Here is a 19,521-nt window from a genome sequence, read left to right on the forward strand (position 1 = left end):
ATAGGCAGCAAGTACATGCCATTTTTATTTATGTTTACATGTTTGAAAAAGTGAGAGGTGCTTACAGTAAAACATTTAGACCAGAATACAAAGTGTATATAGTCAAAGTAACCCTAATAACCTAAGTTATTATCCCTAATAACCCTAATAACCTAAGTTTTATCCCTAATAACCTAGACTGCCATCCAGGGGCAACTAGTTTTTCATGAATCCTTCCTGGGATAGCCTGTACACATTTCAGTATATGCCCTGTTTCCTTTCCACAAAAAGTAGTATGCTCTATACTTTGTCCCTAACCTTTTCCTTTCCAAGGAATTTTTCTTGGGTAACATTTCCTGTCACTATAGTGAATAAAGTACTTATTTGATAAGTATCAAAAGAATGAACATACTTACCTTATAAATGAGGAATAACTATACATGTAAGTTAAGTTAAAGTGCTCTTTGCAATAAGTCACAAAACGATTTTCCTATACTTAAGTAAGTTTCAACCAAGAGCTAGTGCTGTGTCTCAATTAGAAACAGCTAATCATTGCCATTCAGTCCCTGATTTGTCTGTATTTTTCCTAGACTTCAGGTTTTTCAAGTACACATATCATTTTCTTTTTGTTCCTGCTAAATTTTTATAATGACATTTTTTTCCCTGTCTGGTGTCTGTCTGTCTGTCTGTCTGTATGTATGTATATGTGTGTGTATTAATACATTTTAATTCCAGTATAGTTAACATACAGTGTTATATTAGTTTCATGCATACAATATAGTGATTCAGAAACTCTATACTGTATTCAGTGCTCATGGGTTATGTGTTATTCTTAATCCCCTTCACCTATTTCATCCATCACTCCCTTCCCCCCCACCTTCTCTCTGGTAATGCCCAGTTTGTCCTCTACAGTTAAGATTCTTTTTTTTTTTTGTCTCTTGTTACCTTTGTTCATTTGTTTTGTTTCTTAAATTCCACCTATGAGTGAAATTCTATGGTGTATGTCTTTCTCTGACTTATTTCAATTGCCACTATACTCTCTAGATCCAATCATGTTGCAGCAAATGGCAAGATTTCATTCTTTTTTCTTTTTTTATTACTTTTCCCCTTTATTTATTTATTTTAATTGACATCTATGTTAGTTAGCATATAGTGCAACAATGATTTCAGGAGTAGATTCCTTAATGCCCCTTACCCATTTAGCCCATCCCCCCTCCCACAACCACTCCAGTAACCCTTTGTTTGTTCTCTATATTTAAGAGTCTCTTATGTTTTGTCTCCCTGCTTGTTTTTATATTATTTTTTCTTCCCTTCCCTTATGTTCATCTGTTTTACATCTTAAATTCTACATGTGAGTGAAGTCATATGATATTTGTCTTTCTCTGACTGACTAATTTCATTTAGCATTATACCCTCCAGTTCCATCCACGTAGTTGCAATAGGCAAGACTTCATTCTTTTTAATTGCCGAATAATACTCGATTGTGTGTGTGTGTATACACATATATGTGTGTGTGTGTATATATGTGTGTGTGTATACACATATATGTGTGTGTGTATATATATATATATATGTATATATAAGAAGATGTGCTATGTTTGTGTGTATGTGCATATCTATCTATCTATCTATCTATCTATCTATTTATCTATCTTCTTAATGTGTTCATCTGTCAATGGACCTTTGGGCTCTTTCCATACTTTGGCCTTTGTTGATAGTGCTGCTATAAACATTGGGATGCATGTGCCCTTCAAAACAGCATACCTGTATCCCTTGGATAAATACCTAGTGGTACAATTGCTGGGTCTTAGGGTAGTTCTATTTTAAATTTTTTGAGGAACCTCCATACTGTTTTCCAGAGTGGCTGCACCAGCTTGCATTGCAACCAACAATGCAAAAGAAATCCTCTTTCTCTACATCCTCACCAACATCTGTTGTTGCCTGAGTTGTTTTAATAATGTTAGCCATTCTGCAGGTGTGAGGTGGTATCTCATTTTGGTTTTGATTTGTATTTCCCTGATGATGAGTGATGTTGAGCATTTTTTCATGTGTCGGTTGGCCATCTGGATGTCTTCTTTGGAGAAGTGTCTATTCATGTCTTTTGCCCATTTATTCACTGGATTATTTGTTTTTTGGGTGTTGAGTTTGATAAGTTCTTTATAGATTATGGATACTAACCCTTTATCTGATATGTCATTTACAAATATCTCCCATTCTGTTGGTTGCCTTTTAGTTTTTTTGATTGTTTCCTTTGCTGTGCAGAAGCTTTTTATTTTAATGAGGCACAAACAGTTCATTTTTGCTTTTGTTTCCCTTGCCTCTGAAGATGTGTTGCATAAGAAGTTGCTGAGGCCGAGGTCAAAGAGATTTTGCCTGCTTTCTCCTCGATGATTTTGATGGCTTCCTGTCTTACATTTAGGCCTTTCATCCATTTTCAATTTATTTTTGTGTATAATGTAAGAAAGTGGTGCAGGTTCATTTTTCTGCATGTCACTGTCCAGTTTTCTCAGCAGCATTTGCTGAAGAGGCTGTGTTTATTCCATTTGATATTCCTTCCTGCTTTGTCAAAGATTTGTTGACCATATGTATGTGAGTCCATTTCTGGGTTCTCTATTCTGTTCCATTGATCGGAGTGCCTGGTTTTTTTTGTGCCAGTACCATACTATCTTGATGATTACAGCTTTGTAATACATCTTGAAGTCCAGGATTATGATGCCTCCAGTTGATTTTCTTTTTCAAGATTGCTTTGGCTATTCAGGGTCTTTTCTGAATCCATACAAATTTTAGGATTGTTTTTTCTAGCACTTTGAAGAATGCTGGTGTTATTTTGATAGGGATTGCATTGAATATGTAGATTGCTTTGGGTAGTATCGACATTTTAACAATATTTGTTCTTCCAATCCATGAACATGGATCTTTTTCAATTTTTTTGTGTCTTCTTCAATTTCTTTCATAAGTTTTCTATAGTTTTCAGTGTATAGATTTTTCACCTCAGGTTAGATTTATTCCTAGGTATTTTATGGTTTTTTGTCCAATTGTAAATGGGATCGATTCTTTGATTTCTCCTTCTGCTGCTTTATTATTGGTGTATAGGAATTAAATTGATTTCTGTGCTTTGATTTTATATCCTGCAACTTTGCTGAATTCATGGATCAGTTCTAGAAGTTTTTGGGTGGAATCTTTTGAGTTTTCCATACAGAGTATCATGTCATCTGTGAAGAATGAAAGTTTGACTTCCTCCTGGCTAATTTGAGTGCCTTTTATTCCTTTGTGTTGTCTGATTGCTGAGGCTACGACTTCCAGGACTAGTTGAATTAACAGTGGCAAGAGTGGACATCCCTGTTGTGTTCCTGACCTTTGGGGGAAAGCTCTCAGTTTTTCCCTATTGAGGAAGATATTAGTGGTGGGTGTTTCATATATTGCTTTTATGATCTTGAGGTATGATCCTTCCATTCCTTCCTTTTTGAAAGTTTTTATCAAGAAAGGATGCTGTATTTTGTCAAATGTTTTCTCTGCATCTATTGAGAGGATCATGTGGTTCTTGTCCTTTCTTTATTGATGTGATATTGATGCTTTTGCAGATATTGAACCAGTCCTGCATCCGAGGTATAAATCCCACTTAACATGGTTAATAATTCTTTTAATGTATTGTTGGATCCTGTTGGCTAGTATCTTGTTCAGGACTTTTGCATCTATGTTCATCAGGGAAATTGGTGTTTAGTTCTCCTTTTTAGTGCAGTATTTGGTTTTGGAATCAAGGTGATGCTGGCTTCATAGAAAGAGTTTGGAAGTTTTCCTTCCATTTCTGTATTTTGGAATAGCTTCAAAAAAATGAGTGTTAACTCTTCTTTAATGTTTGGTAGAATTCCCCTGGAAAGCCAGCCCTGGACTCTTGTTTTTGGGGGAGACTTTTGGTTAGTAATTTGATTTCTTAACAGGTTATGGGTCTGTTCACATTTTCTATTTCTTCCTATTTCAGTTTTGGTAGTTTATGTTTCTAGGAACTTGTCCATTTCTTCGAGATTGCCCATTTTATAGGTGTATAATTGCTCATAATATTCTCTTACTATTGTTTGTATTTCTGCTGTGTTGGTTGTGATCTCTTTCATTCTTGATTTTATTTATTTAGGTCCTTTCCTTTTTCTTTTTGATCAAACTGGCTAGGGGGTTGTCAATTTCATTAATTCTTTCAAAGAACAAACTCCTGGTTTCATTGATCTGTTCTATTGTTTTCTTTAGTTTCGATAGCATTGATTTCTGCTCTAATCTTTATTATTTCCTGTCTTCTGCTGGTTTTGGGTTTTATTTGCTGTTGTTTTTCCAGCTCTTTAAGGTGTAAAGTTAGGTTGTATATCTGAGACCTGTCTTCCTTCTTTAGGAAGACGTGGATTGCTATGTACTTCCTTCTTATGACCAACTGCCTTTGTTGTGTCCCAGAGTTTTTGGGCTGTGTTGTTATCATTTTCATTGGCTTCCATGTACTTTTTAAGGTCTTCTTCAACTTCTTGGTTAGCCCATTCATTCTTTAGGAGGATGTTCTTCAGTCTCCAAGTATTTGTTATTTTTGCAAAATTTTTTCTTGTGGTTGATTTCAAGTTTCATAGCATTGTGGTCTGAAAATATGCACGGTATGATTTTGATCTTTTTGTACCTGTTAAGGACTGATTTGTGTCCCAGTATGTGATCTATTCTGGAGAATGTTGCATGTGCACTGGAGAAGAAGGTGTACTCTGCTACTTTAGGGTGAAATGTTCTGAGTATATCTGTTAAGTCCATCCAGTCCACTGTGTCGTTCAAAGCCATTGTTTCCTCGTTGATTTTCTGTTTAGATGATCTGTCCATTGTTGTAAGTGGGGTGTTGAAGTCCCCTACTATTATGGTATTATTATCAATGAGTTTCTTTATATTTGTGATTAATTGGTTTATATATTTGGGTGCCCCATATTTGGAGCATAAATGTTTACAATTGTTATTTCTTAGTGGATAGACCCCTCAATTATGTTATAATGTCCTTCTTCATCTCTTGTTACAGTCTTTATTTAAAATCTAGATTGTCTGATGTAAGTATGTCTACTCTGGCTTTCTTTTGGTGATGATTAGCATTCTCCCCCTGTCTTTTCTCCCCTCAGAAAGTCCTCCATAAAATTTTTTGCAGGGCTATTTTAGTTGTCATGAACTCCTTAAATTTTTGTTTGTCTGGGAAACTTTTTTTTGAGTGTTAAATTTTATTTATTTATTTTTAAATTTATATCCAAATTAGTTAGCATATAGTGCAACAATGATTTCAGGAGTAGATTCCTTAGTGCCCCTTACCCATTTAGCCCATCCCCCCTCCCAATCCCCCCCCATAACCCTCAGTTTGTTCTCCATATTTATGAGTCTCTTCTGTTTTGTCCCTCTCCCTGTTTTTATATTATTTTTGTTTCCCTTTCCTTATGTTCATCTGTTTTGTCTCTTAAAGTCCTCATATGAGTGAAGTAATATGATATTTGTCTTTCTATGACTGATTAATTTCACTTAGCATGATACAATCCAGTTCCATCCACATAGTTTCAAATGGCAAGATTTCATTCTTTTTGATTGCTGAGTAATACTCCATTGTATGTGGGGATATATATATATATATATATATATATATATATATATATATATATCACATCTTCTTTATCCATTCATCCATTGATGGACATTTGGGCTCTTTCCATACTTTGGCTATTGTTGATAGTGCTGCTATAATCACTGGGGTGCATGTGTCATTGTCTGGGAAACTTTTAATCTCATCTTTTATTTAGAGTGTCAGCCTTGCTTGATAAAGAATTCTTGGCTACATATTTTTCCAATTCAGCACATTGACTATATCCTGCCATTCCTTTCTGGCCTGCCACGTTTCTGTGGATAGGTCTACTGCCTACCTGTTCTGTCTTTCCTTGTAGGCTAAGGACTTTTTTTCCCTTGCTGCTTTCATGATTCTTTCCTTGCCTGAGTATTTTGTGAATTTGACTATGATATGCCTTGTTGATGGTCCGTTTTTGTTAAATCTAATGGTAGTTCTCTCTGCTTCCTGGATTTTGATGTGTGTCTTTCTCAGGTTAGGAATGTTTTATCCTATGATTTGCTCACATAAACCTTCTACCTTTTTTTCTCTCTCTTCATCTTCTGGGATCCCTATAATTCTGATGTTATTCCTTTTTACTGAGTCACTGAGTTCTCTCATTCTTATATCTTGCTCTTTTGCCTTAGTCTCCCTCTTTTTTTCTGCTTCATTATTTTCCATAAGTTTGTCCTCTACATCACTGATTCACTGCTCTGCTTCGTCCATCTTTGCCGCATGGCATCCATGTGAGATTGCAGCTCAGTTATAACATTTTTTATTTCATCCTGACTAGCTTTTTCTTCTTTTATCTCCTCAGAGTGGAATTCTAACCTATATTCAACCCCAGCTAGTAGTCTTATTATTGTCATTCTGAATTCTTGTTCAGACATCTTGCTTGTATCTGTGTTGATTAAGTCCCTGGCTCTAATTTCTTCTTGTTTCTTTTGGGGTGAATTCCTTCATTTCATCATTTTGAAGGAGGAAAAGGAATTAATAAAGTAAGACAAAATTAAAAAATTAAAAACAACAGAAAAAAATCAAATAAAGGATGCTAGATCCTTGGTGTGTTTTGGTCTTTTACCTCTTTGGTTAAGTTTTTTTCCTAGGTATTTTATGATTTTTGGTGCAATTGTAAATGGGAATTTTTCTTAATTTCTCTTTCTGCTACTTCATTAATGTATAGAATGCAACAGATTTCTGTTGAGCTTGCATGTTGTTGTTGATGTTGATTTTGTATCCTGTGATATTACTGAATTCACTTATCATTTTTAGCAGTTTTTGATGGAGTCTTTAGGGTTTTTTATATGTAGAATCATGTCATCTGCAAACGTGTAAGGTTAACTTGTTTACTTGAGATTTTCTTGCCTCTTGAGGTAGGTTTTCTTTCTTTCTTTCTTAAAAATTTTATTTATTCATTTTAAGAGAAAGAGAGAGAGAGAGAGCATGAGCAGGGGAGTGGCAGAGAGAGAGAGAGAGAGAGAGAGAGAGAGAGAGCATGAGCAGGGGAGTGGCAGAGAGAAAGAGAGAGAGAGAGAGAGAGAGAGAATCCCAAGCATGCTCCATGCTGTCTGCACAGAGTCCCACATGGCTCTCCATTTAATGAACCATGAGATCATGACCTGAACCAAAATCAAGACTTGGAAGCTTAACCGACTGAGGCACCCAGGCGCCCCGATACGTCTGTATTTCTATAAACTTCCTTTATAGAACAGATTTTGCTTCATCCTAAAGATTTAGGACTGTTCTGTTTTTATGTTCATTTGTATTCATGTGCTTTTTGATTTCCTCTTTGATGTCTTGGTTTACTCATTCATTATTTAGTATCATGTTATTTATTAAACTATCACGTATTTGTGTTTTTTCCAGATTTTTTCCTGTGGTTGATTTCTACTTCTAGCATTGTGGCTAGAAAAGATGCATGGTGTGACTTTTGGTCTTTTTGAATTTGTTGTGTGTTGTGGCTTACTATGTGATCTATTCTGGAGAGTGTTCCGTGTGCACTTGAGAAGAATGTATATTCTGCTGTTTTAGGATGGAATGTTCTGAATATATGTTAGATCTGTATGGTCCAATATGTCTTTCAAAACCACTGTTTTCTTGATTTTTGTGTTTGGATGATCTGTCCATAGATGTAAGTGGGGTGATATTATTGTATTACTATCGATTACTTCCTTTATGTTTATTATTGGCCATTTTATGTATTGGTTGCCTTCATATTGGGTCCACAAATATTTACAATTATTATATCTTCTTGTTGGAGTATTCCTTTTATGATTATATTGTGTCCTCTGTCTCTTGTTACAGTCTTTGTTTTAAAGTCTATTTTGTCCAATGTAGGTATGGCCACCTCTGCTTTCTTTTCACTTCTATTTGAGTAATAGGATGCTTTTCCATTTCCTCACTTTCAATCTGCGTGTGTCTTTAGGTCTAAAATGACTCTCTTGTAGGCAGCATTTAATCTGTCCTCCAAGTCATTGATCTATTCTCTGCTTCCTCTAGTCTACTATCTATTCCTTCTAGTGTATTTCTGATTTTAGTTATTGAGTTTTTCTTTTCTTTCTTTTTTATGTTTTCTATCTCTGTTGAGGGTTTCACTGAGGTCCTCCACTCTTTTCTCAAATCCAGTGAGTACTGCTATGACAACTACTTTAAATTCTCTATCAGGCATATTACTTATCTCTGTATCATTTAGGTGTCTTGCTGTTATTTTGTCCTGTTCTTTCATTTTAGACATATTGTCCTGTCTCTTCATTTTGTCGAACTCTCTGTGTCTGTTTCTATGTATTAGGAAACTCAGCTATGTCTCCTTCTCTTGAAAGTGGTGGTCTTATGAAGAAGAGGTCCTGTAGTGTCCTGCTGTGCAGTGTCCCCTGTTCACCAGGACCTGTGCTTCAGGGATGACTCCTATTGGTGCTGTGTGCATCCTACTATCATAGCTGAGCTGCATTTGCCTTGAATCCAGTCATCTACAATAGCTTTCTTTGCCTGTTGTGGGAAGGGTTTGGTTCCTGTGTTGTTAATGGTCCAGTTTGGGGCTACCTTGGACTTAAGTTGAGTCAGATTAGATGTTTGCCAAAGATGCAGAGATGACAAGTGAATGTGATGCTAGACATGTAGTGCCAGTAATGTCTGTGCTTGAGGGAGGGAACTTGCAGCTGTGGGACCAAGGCAGTTTGTTTGGAGCCAGAGGATCTGCAGAAGCAGATGGGGTGATGTGTGGTATTAGCAAGGTTTGTGCAGGTGTGTTGTGGGAAGGGACTTGGAGTGGAGGCCTTGCTTGAGAGGACATGTCCACAAGGGAATATGAGGGTGGGGTACACTGTTACCAAGTTAGGTAGGGAGTATTAGTGCTGTTGATACCCACAAGTGTCTATGAGTTTATGTTGGGGAGTTGGGGAGGCAAATGGTGCCCACCAGCTCCTATGTTCCTGAAGAAGTCTTTCAATGATCCCTGCCCATGCAGCACATACTCTGAGATTAGTAAACAAATCTCCCTGCCATATATCCTAGGTGTTTTTCAAATTGCTGCTTCTATGTTGTATTTCAGGGGGGCTGTTTGTTGTGTTATCTCTTTAAGGGGGTTGGGAGATTCAGTTTTCTCTCACCCTCCAACTGTCCCACCAACTGGCTGGTTTTTAAAGTTCCAGGCTTTGAGCCCTGCTGATTGTAAGAACTTGTTAAATTTGGCCCATCCCTCTGATTTTCAAAGCTAAATATTGTGGGGACTCCTCTTTCTTTTGTGTGCTCCCTGGTGTGAGAATCTGTGTTTTTTTTTCCCTTTCCACACCCACATGTTCCCTCCCCACCAGGGACAGTTCTGCAGTCCCTTTAGCTCTTAACTGTGTCTCTGCCCTTTCTACCCTCTTTGATGTGGCCTTTTGTCTATATTAAGCTGTGCAGAGTTTGTTCTCCCTGTCTTCAGATCATTTTCTGGGTTATTTACACTGATGTGGCTCACTGTGTTGTATCAGTGAGACAGGTAAGCTTAGAGTCTTCCTACTCTACCATCTTCCCAAGAAGTCCTGTATGACTCCTTAATTTTTGCATTAAATATGTTTTTCTATCTTCTAGTTTACCTGTAGTTTATCTTTCTTTGTCATTGGGTTTCTTTGTCTTTTCTGAGAAGGAAAATTTCATAGGTAGAACTCTAAATTATTAGTTATGATATTCAACGCTTAAAACTACAAAGATAAAAAGACTGGAGCTATGAAAGGTATAAGCATTTTGTAGAAAATTGTATACGTATACATACACATATGCTTACACACATATATGTGTATACACATGTACATGTAATTTTTACTATACAAAAATTAAAAACAACTTGCACAACTATTTCATAATTGATTTTTGCCTCATGACCTCAAAATGCAGCATGAAACCCTGGAGATTTCAAAGGACTTTTTTTGACACTCATGGTAGAGTTAGAAAAGAACTCTGAAAGCCATTAATTTTAACTATGTGCATGCAGCTATGCTAGGTATTAATCTTCTCTATCATTTTTCTTATCAAATTTATATTATCACAGACTATATGATAGGTTTTTAAAAATCTTTCTTTCACTGTATGTACCAGGCAGGTGGCTGACTCTTGATCTCAAAATATGTGTCATTTTCTATGATGAGTAACTATTGAGATTTTTTTTTCTTTCTGAGATGTAATTGGAGATTTAGCACCTTTTTCCACAAAAGAATTTCTCAATATAGCATTTACTTTTATCTTCTATGGAAAGCTAGGTTGAAATCTGAGGGAAATAACATCTTTCCTTCTATTGAATTATATTTTTGATTAACACTATAAAGTTCAATTTTTTTGTCTTAGTTCTTCATACTATTGTTAATAACTGTGCTTTAAACTTCCCCTTTGCCAATTCTTTATGCCAACAGGAATCCTACCGATGTAGATTGTATGAATCACATCTTCCATGGACTTTGTATGGAAATATTTGTTAATAAGAATACATTTGTTTCCCTTGTAGTTACCAGATCATTTGTTGATGCCTGTGAGGGATCCAGATAGTATGCTTGTGATTCACATACCTTAGTCCACAAGGCTTCTGGGTAAGATTTCTTTCTTTATTCTTTAAGATTTTTTAATGTTTTACTTTTAAATTTAATTTTGAGAGAGAGAGACAGAGTGCAAGCAGGGGAGGAGCAGAGAAAGAGGGGGACAGAGGATCTGAAGCAGGATCTGTGCTACCAGGCTGACAGGAGTGAGCCCAATGTGGGGCTTGAACTCATGAACCATGAGATCATGACCTAAGCTGAAGTCGGATGTTCAACCAACTGAGTCACCCAAACACCCCTGGGTAAGATTTCTTTAAGGGACATTATAGTTATTGTATGCCTCCGAGGCATTTTCAATGTCAACTTATTTTAATATTTTTAAAGATGTACTCACTGATGTTTAAATTTTTTTTTAATGTTTATTTTTGACGGAGAGAGAGAGAGACAGATCATGAGCGGGGGAGGGGCAGAGAGAGAGGGAGACAGAATCCCAAGCAGGCTTCAGGCTCCGAGCTGTCAACACAGAGCCCAACGCAGTGCTTGAACTCACAGACCGTGAAATCATGACCTGAACCGAAGCCGGCCGTTCAACCGACTGAGCCACCCAGGTGTCCCATCACTGATGTTTAAAAGAAACAGATGGTTGAATTATCTTTCTGGGTGGAATTACTTAAAGATCTCTTATTGGACCATACACTGTCTCTAGTAGGATTTGAAAAGCATTTAGTAGGAGCTAATATTTTATGCAGCAGTGTTCTAGATAATGCAGAACATTGTTAAGCACTGACTCCACCTGGTAGGATCTTAATGATACCATAATTTCAAGGCACTTCTCAGACTACATCTTCTCTAGTATGGGTAGAGTTTTGTAAGGGAAATCTGAGATGCCTTTAAGATTCTATGTTTCCTGTAGTTGCTTCTAGGGACATTCTGAATTCATATTACAGATAGGCTAGGAGCTGGTTCATAATTTTTTTTTTTTTTTAGATTCTCGGACCTATATAAATACCTCTTTATATGAGATTCTTCAATAATCCCATATCTGGAATTCCTTTTCTGGAAAGAGAAGAGGTTGGGGAAGTTGGTAGTCATTGCCTATAACATTTATAATTTCTGTCTATAGCTTATGTACTCTTTATCCCTATTTTCTCTCTCTTGTGTCCCTCTCCTTCATATTCTCCCATATTTTCTTTCTACTATGAACTGGGAACTAACTGGATAGATGCCAAAAATTCTATTATGCCATTTCTGTGAATAATTTTCATCACTGCTATTCTTCATTTAAAGAAAATAAAAATAAAACAGTATTTTCAGGCAGTAGACAAAGCAATAATCTGAGCTGGGGCTCAGCTCTACTTATAGAAACAAACTAACATGATCTTAGAACATTTGTAGTAGAAGGACCATTAGAAAGTTTCTCTAACAATTAACATAACTTCACAAATTATGTATAAAAATTCAGACCTCGGGGCGCCTGGGTGGCACAGTCGGTTAAGCGTCCGACTTCAGCCAGGTCACGATCTCGCGGTCCCTGAGTTCGAGCCCCGCGTCAGGCTCTGGGCTGATGGCTTAGAGCCTGGAGCCTGTTTCCGATTCTGTGTCTCCCTCTCTCTCTGCCCCTGCCCCGTTCATGCTCTGTCTCTCTCTGTCCCAAAAGTAAATAAACGTTGAAAAAAAAAATTAAAAAAAAAAAAATTCAGACCTCGTGTAAGATGACATGAATTAGTGTTGGAGATAAAATCTGTACCTAAATCTTCAGAATCCCATTTCAAGCTATGTGAATGTATAAATTCCCTTCCATTTAGAACTGACTTTCTAGATTGTGTCCACATTCAATTTTTGATCCTGGTCAGTGGTTCACATTTTAGTGAGCTAAATTGGGTGGCTAGATCTTAAACCTGCTTTTAGATTAGCTAATTGTAACTGAGCACCTTGTAGCCCTGTGCATTAAAAATTGGACCACTTTGTGGCATCATAATTATCTCTACCCATGTTGGTTCCAGCCTCCTCATAGGTAAGCATGTAAAGGATGTCTGAGGAAATGAATGGATTATGAGATCAGTTCTTAAAGCATATTATAAAGGATGTAGTGAAGGAAATGAGGAGAGGTTAATTAATTTCCCTAATTAGGAAAGTATATACATATCTACTTGGATGAAGAGTTGGATTAGGTGACTCTAATGTCCTTTCTACTTGAGAATATACTGTGAAACCTGGCCAATAGCTTATTGGTTGCATTAGTTTTTATTGCTCTGTGATACACTACTTAAAAACTTACTGGCCTAAAACAATATAAATTATTATTTCACAGTTTCACAGTTTAGGAGTCTAGGTATGAAATAGCTTTGTTTAGGTCTCATTTAAAATCAAAGTGTTAGCTGGGGCTGTAATCTCATCTAAGGTTTGGAGCCCCCTTCAAAGTTCATTCAGGTTCCTAGCAGAATTCAGTTCCTTGCAGTTGTAAGACAATGGACCTCAGCTCCCAGAGACTGGCTCTCTTCACATGCAGTTCACATCATGGCTGTTTCCTTAAGGCCAGCTAGAGAACCCCTCTCCTTTGTCTTGTCTCTGATCTCTAGACTCCCCTTTAAAAAAAAGAAAAGAAAAAAAAGCCTTACCTGATTAGGTCAGGTCTGCCTAGGATGATCTTTTTAATGAACATAAAGTAACCATTGGGGATTTAATTACATATGCAAAATCCCTTCCCGTTTTTCCATATAATATAATGTAATTACTGAAGTGATATCCTATCATATTAGTTTCCCACTCCATATCCTTTCCCACTCCAATGGGATATACCCTATATTATGCCCTAGGGTGTTACGCCCTAGGGTGTGGGAATCTTGGGGGTCATTTTAGAATTCTGCCTACCACACTGGGGAACAGTAGAGTCCTATATTTGTGTTAAAGCATTGAAAATAGTAAACATTATATCCAGAAGAACATATTTTCCTGGTTTAGTTTTTAAGCTTTTATCCTTTTTGAATAATTTTTATATGATATATTTTTCCTTATATGATATTAATTCAGAAATGGAGAAACAAGTCCTGCAGCCAAATTAAGTAAAGCTGGGGTCCATCTGCATTGGGCCAGCTTGTCTGGAGTATTTGTTAAGGCTTTGGGAATGGCTATGTTTTCAACTCCAGTTAAGATGCATAATAGATTAGCCTCCTAGTTTAAAAAAAGAAATCACATGACTTGCTACTTGTACTAGTAATGAAACAATTTACTTTAATAAAATGTACATGAAAGAAATAGATTTTACTTTTTTCCCCTAAAACCCCATTCTGTAATTTATTAACATTCATTCTATTTTAGGCCAGCGTGTATATGTACTGGTGCATTTTTCTCTGAGAGCATAATGGAGTTTTGTTTTTCTCTCTTGATATCCCCTTGTAATACTATTACTAACACTTTACCATATAATTGGTATATAATTTTCTTTGTGGGCATCTGAAGTTAGGTGCTAGTGTAAGGAATTTGCTACTTACATTTGGTTCCTGGGCTAACTTCTAGTTCTCCACTCTATTGAACACATTGGCTAATAGTATAAAATGAGTTATTTGTCAGTAAGTGTCTGCCTCAAATGCCCATACTTTGTAGCCAAATTGTATCTGACTATAAGCTTGACATGAATTATTTATATTTATGAAAAGTGCTTAATAAAACTATGAAAGTATAGAAAAAAATCAAAGCCAGGTGTTTGTCTGCAGTTTATTTCTATTTGATTGGAATAAACTTTGTAGTGTCCAAAGGCTTCATTGAAGGGACATGTTTTTAGGATTGGTAAGTAGGTCAGCCCATGAGGTGGGTGGATGAAGATGTGTGGGGTTATTTTCAAAAAGCAGGCAGAGTCAGCTCTTTCTCTCCCCACTTAGCTGACGGCACGGATTTGTAGGCAGAGAACCAGGGGGTCAGCAGATGCCTCACCACCTCCTTCTGAATATTCTGTTCATATTAGTCCATTGTCTGTTTCTCACTCACCCTTTTTCAGCTTATGCTGTCCACCTGGCTTTCCAGAAGGGACTCGGCAACAAAATTGCAAACTTCACTAACATGCTAGCAGGTTCTTTCCATTCTCAAAACCAGTAAACTTGTTTCATTTTGGGGATTGGTCCAAGTCCTCCTCACAACCAAACTCAAAGGAGCATTCACATTCAATTTACTAGGGGCAGCATACTGACCTTCAGTGTGCATCTTACAAAAAATTAAACTTTCATGAGGGCCCAAGGAGGTACCCGATTGCTTGAAGGCCATTTTCTAGTAATAGCTTATCTTTTTGAGCTCCTTCTTTCTCATGTAGGTACAAGCTTTTTTTTTTTTAAATTTTTATTTATTTTAGAGAAAGACAGAGCACAAGTGGAGTTGGGGCAGAGACAGAGGGAGACAGAATCTGAAACAGGCTCCAGGCTCTGAGCTGTCAGCACAGAGCCCGACGCAGGGCTCAAACCCACGAACCATGAGATCAAGACCTGAGGTGAAGTTGGATGCTCAACCGACTGAGCCACCCAGGTGCTCCGTCATGTAGGTACAAGCTTTTAGTTTTCTTTTAATATATGTTCTGATCCTTAGAAGAGATGCTGATAAAAAGCTTCACTCTTAGGAAAAAGACTTAAAATTTCAGTGGTTATAAATGTGTATTTCTGGATTTTTAGGCTATATGATACATATTAATTACTTGGAATCTCATTTATTTAACAATGTTTCTTACCAGTAAATTTCAATTAAATTTCACTTTAATGTTCTCATTCCTATTCTAATATTTAGCTTTAGAATAGAAATTGAAGAAGGAAGATTAAAGTCTAATACACTTTTCCCGCTAACATGGAAATATCTTATATTTTAATACAGAATAAAGATTTGGCTACTACCAAATTATTTTCCAGAAAGCTGACAAAAACTTAGACTCGTACCAATAGTCTATTTAAGTATGTTTCTCCACACCTTAATTATCTTTTAAATTTTTGTCAATTTCATATACTACTAGGATTTCAAAGACTCAAAGATGTGATATAACACAGTACATCTTAGAATGTTGAGATGCAGTTAGAACATAAGGAATGTGTGGAGGTAACAGGACAGGAGGTTAGAAACTGGAAGAAACCAGATGGTTCTGGGTGGTGTGTGGTGTGTGTGTATGCATGTATGGTCCTGAAGGATTTGGACCTTATCCCAAGGGGATAGGAAAATTATTGAAAGATTTTACAGAGTGGAGTTGTATGTATAATTAGATATTTTTTAAAGGGTCATTTTGGCAGCTGTGAGCAAGATGCATTGGAGGGTTTCCAGATTAGAAGCACAGAGAGCTCTTAGGAATTATTATATTCCAGAGAGATAACCTTAACAACAGAAGAAAAGAAAAGAGAAAAGGTTTATGGATAATAAGAATGATAGCTGAGGAAATACATATTTCTAGTTATTTCACTAAATTTAAATTATTTTGTTTTTCTTAGCCTCTTTAGTATTTATATTACTTGGGGTTCAAAGTTATAAATCTCAAATCTATTCTTAGAACATGAATCCTTAGATCCCAAGAGAATATTAAATGTGAAAACATTCCTAAGAAATTGATTGAGGGCAATAATTATTTCTAAGGATCTTGTGGTATATTAAAAAAAAGATTAAAAATGCTAGATAGATTGATTTTTTTAAATGGCCTCAATTTTCTACCCCTCTCTCTGATGTGACTTTTGAGCTGTGACTTGACATCAAAGGATGGAGTCTATTTTCCACTTTGTGAATCTGGCCCAGCCTTGTGGCTTACTTTGGCCAATTTCATGATGTAGTGATGTGCCAGCTTTGAGCCTAGACCTCGAAGTCTTGTGCTCTTATGTTCTGTCTTTTGGAACCCTGCTACCATAGGTTAGTCTGCTGGAGTGTGAGAGACCAGTGTCTTAACTAAGATTATTTTAGACCAGCCTATCCTCTTTGACCTACCAGCAGACACATAGTTGAGCCCCATTGAGCCCAACTCAAATCAGCAAAATCACCCAGCCAACCCACAGACTTCTGAGCACAAATGTTTCTTGTATACCACTATGCCTGTGAGGTGTTGTGGTTGTTATTCCTAGTTTACAGATAAATTTAACATTATAATAATATATAACTGGTATAACTGGGGGATAGGATTTGGGGCAATCCAACAGAAAACATGAAGTGGAATCCAAGCATTCTGTCTCCTTCTAACTCTAGATTGTGAGTTTCTAGCTATTGACTGAATCTTAGTGATTGAATATATTGAATATTTACTTTGAAATAAAAATTATAATGTCATCATGTAATATCCTCAAAGACTTTGCAAACTAATTTGATACATTTAATTTTTTTAAGATAATTTAACTTATTTTAAAAATCCAGATACATACATTCTAAAAGGAAGGTTGCAATCTAAAATGCCTATAGAGACCAGGCATGCAGTATAATTGAATGATTCATGCTTGGTATAAAATACTAGGCAGTAGGGAACAAATGGCAAAGTGAAGGACATATTTCCAATCCACAGGCATTAAATTTAAAATTTTAAGAATACCATGCCAAGAAACACATATATAAGGCTCAATTTAGTCTATAGGTTGCCAGTTTACAACTTCTATTCCAAAATTTTGATTTCTGACTTATGTTTAAAAATTAGCTCACCCTTTATCTTCAACAAGTTTGAGGCTGAACTTTGTGACTAGAAGAACATGAAGGAAGGATGAGATGTTTTATGTCCTTTACCTCCAAGCAGTCTCCACAGGAGCCCAATGTGGGGCTCGAACCCACGAACTGTGAGATTATGACTTGAACTGAAATCAAGATTCAGATGCTTAACTGGCTGAGCCACCCAAATACCCAAAAATGTCCTTGCCCTCTTGAGCATGGTTCAGAGATTCAGGCAAATTGAATAACCAGCTTATTTAGAGTGAATTCATTAACAATAGATTTCAGAGACCCTGCCATCATTTGGTTTTCTCTATCACTCTCTTTACCTCTTGCATATATACATGCATGCATATACACACATGCAATAACTCTGACAGTAAGAGAAGGTTACAAAAATAAATAAATAAATAAATAATGCATTCCCAAAGAACACTTTCAGTGATATGAAGTAGAAAGATGGAGCAAGGAATACTGGAAGAAGAAAATTGTTTTGCAATTATAGTAGTAGTTAGTAGTAGTAGTAATTAGAGTAATCTAAAGAGAGGAATATTGGTAGTCATAACACCTACTGATTTAAGTAAAGAAAGAACATGAAGAGATGCTTGTTTCCAAATGCTCCCATGCCTTCTCATAATTTTCAGAGAAAGAATGTTATTAGCACAGCATGTAATAGCCACTCAGTAGATACTTGTTAAGTGATTGACAAGGATGACAATCTGTCACAGAAATTGGATATTATTTCTCTAAATTTTATCCACCCAACATCATTACTTTTTATGTCAGCAATAAATACATAGAATAAAGTGTTCTCAGAAACTAATGTTACATATTTAGTTATTTCTTTTTGGAAAGCACCTCTTGACTGGCTGACTAGAAAGCAATTTGTCCATTTATTCATTCATTCAAATTATATTTATTGAGTGTTTTAGGTATAGTGCTGGGCAGGACTATAATGATGATGAAGAGAGTTATGTTTCTCTTATCATGGAGCGTATGTTCTAGTTGGGAAAAATAATTTTAAAAATCATTAACACATATAAAATAATGAAACAGGACATTTGCAGAGAGTGATAAATGTGATAAAAGAAATAAATAAGGTATTATGAAGAAAAGTAAAGGAATAGGAGTTGGGATGAGTTGGCTAATGCATGGTGAAACAAGACCTCTCTGAACAGAGTAATATATTTGCAGTCATCTAATGCTTAAGAATAAGACATCCAAAGATCAGTTTTCCATAATGGGAGACTAGTTTGTTTCCTACCAATGCTCCCGCTGGGAATAACTATAAAGCTGGAATAAATAAAACAATATATTTGATGGCATCAGAGGGATATCAAAATAGTGAGGATGTGTGAGGAAATACATAGAAATGAATCCAACATTTGGCACGAGTTTATCCCTTGAGGTATTTGCCGATTCAAAAGTGGCAACTGAGAAACTGAAGTTAAAACCTTGGCTTAGAGGACAAATTGAGCAGAAATTTTAGCAGTCTCTGGATGCTGCCAGAGTTTGGAGCTCTCTCAGGAGGAAAGGCCCTGGCAAACACCTAAAGTTATTAGTTGGAACCTCAAAGGGCTAATCTCTGGGAGAAAGGGTATATGAGTAATAAACTACCCCTCAGAATAATGGAAGCCCAGTTTTAAATTAGCTCAATGCCTGATTAGATTATGGTAATCTCTGCCTAGCGTAGTTGCCTGCCAAGAACAATTGTAAGTCTTCTCTGGTGGAAGATAACATCATTTAGAGCTTTCACAGTGTTTGGCACTCAATCTAAAGTAACTGGAAGTATAAAAATATCACAACTGAATAAAAGCCAAGATAAAAAAAAAACCTGAGCAACAGAATATACAGAAGATTCAGATACTGGAATTATGAAATTATCAAACTTGGAATTTAAAGTAATATGATTAAGATGTTTTATAATTTAAACATGAAGATATTTTGATAGAGAAGTGGAAGGTATAAGAAAAAGAATAGATAAAATTTCTAGAACTGAAAAGACAACTGAAAATAATTCAATAAATAGCTTATCATCAGATTAATCTCAGCTGAAGAGAGAATTGGTGAACTGGAATATAGGTCAGGAGAAAATATCCAGACTGAAGCATAGAGAGGTAAAAGAATGGAAAACACAAAAAAACATACAGGTTATACGGGACAGAGTGAAAAGTTCCAACACATATGTAATTATAGTTCCAGAATGAGCCTCTAGAGACAGGGTATGACAGAAACTACATTTGAAGAGCTAATGGCTAAGAAAAAGTTAAACAACATTTAGGAAGCCTCTAGTAATTCCAAACA

The sequence above is a fragment of the Prionailurus viverrinus genome, chromosome B2 (assembly GCF_022837055.1).
Source record: "Prionailurus viverrinus isolate Anna chromosome B2, UM_Priviv_1.0, whole genome shotgun sequence".
Taxonomy (NCBI): Eukaryota; Metazoa; Chordata; class Mammalia; order Carnivora; family Felidae; genus Prionailurus; species Prionailurus viverrinus.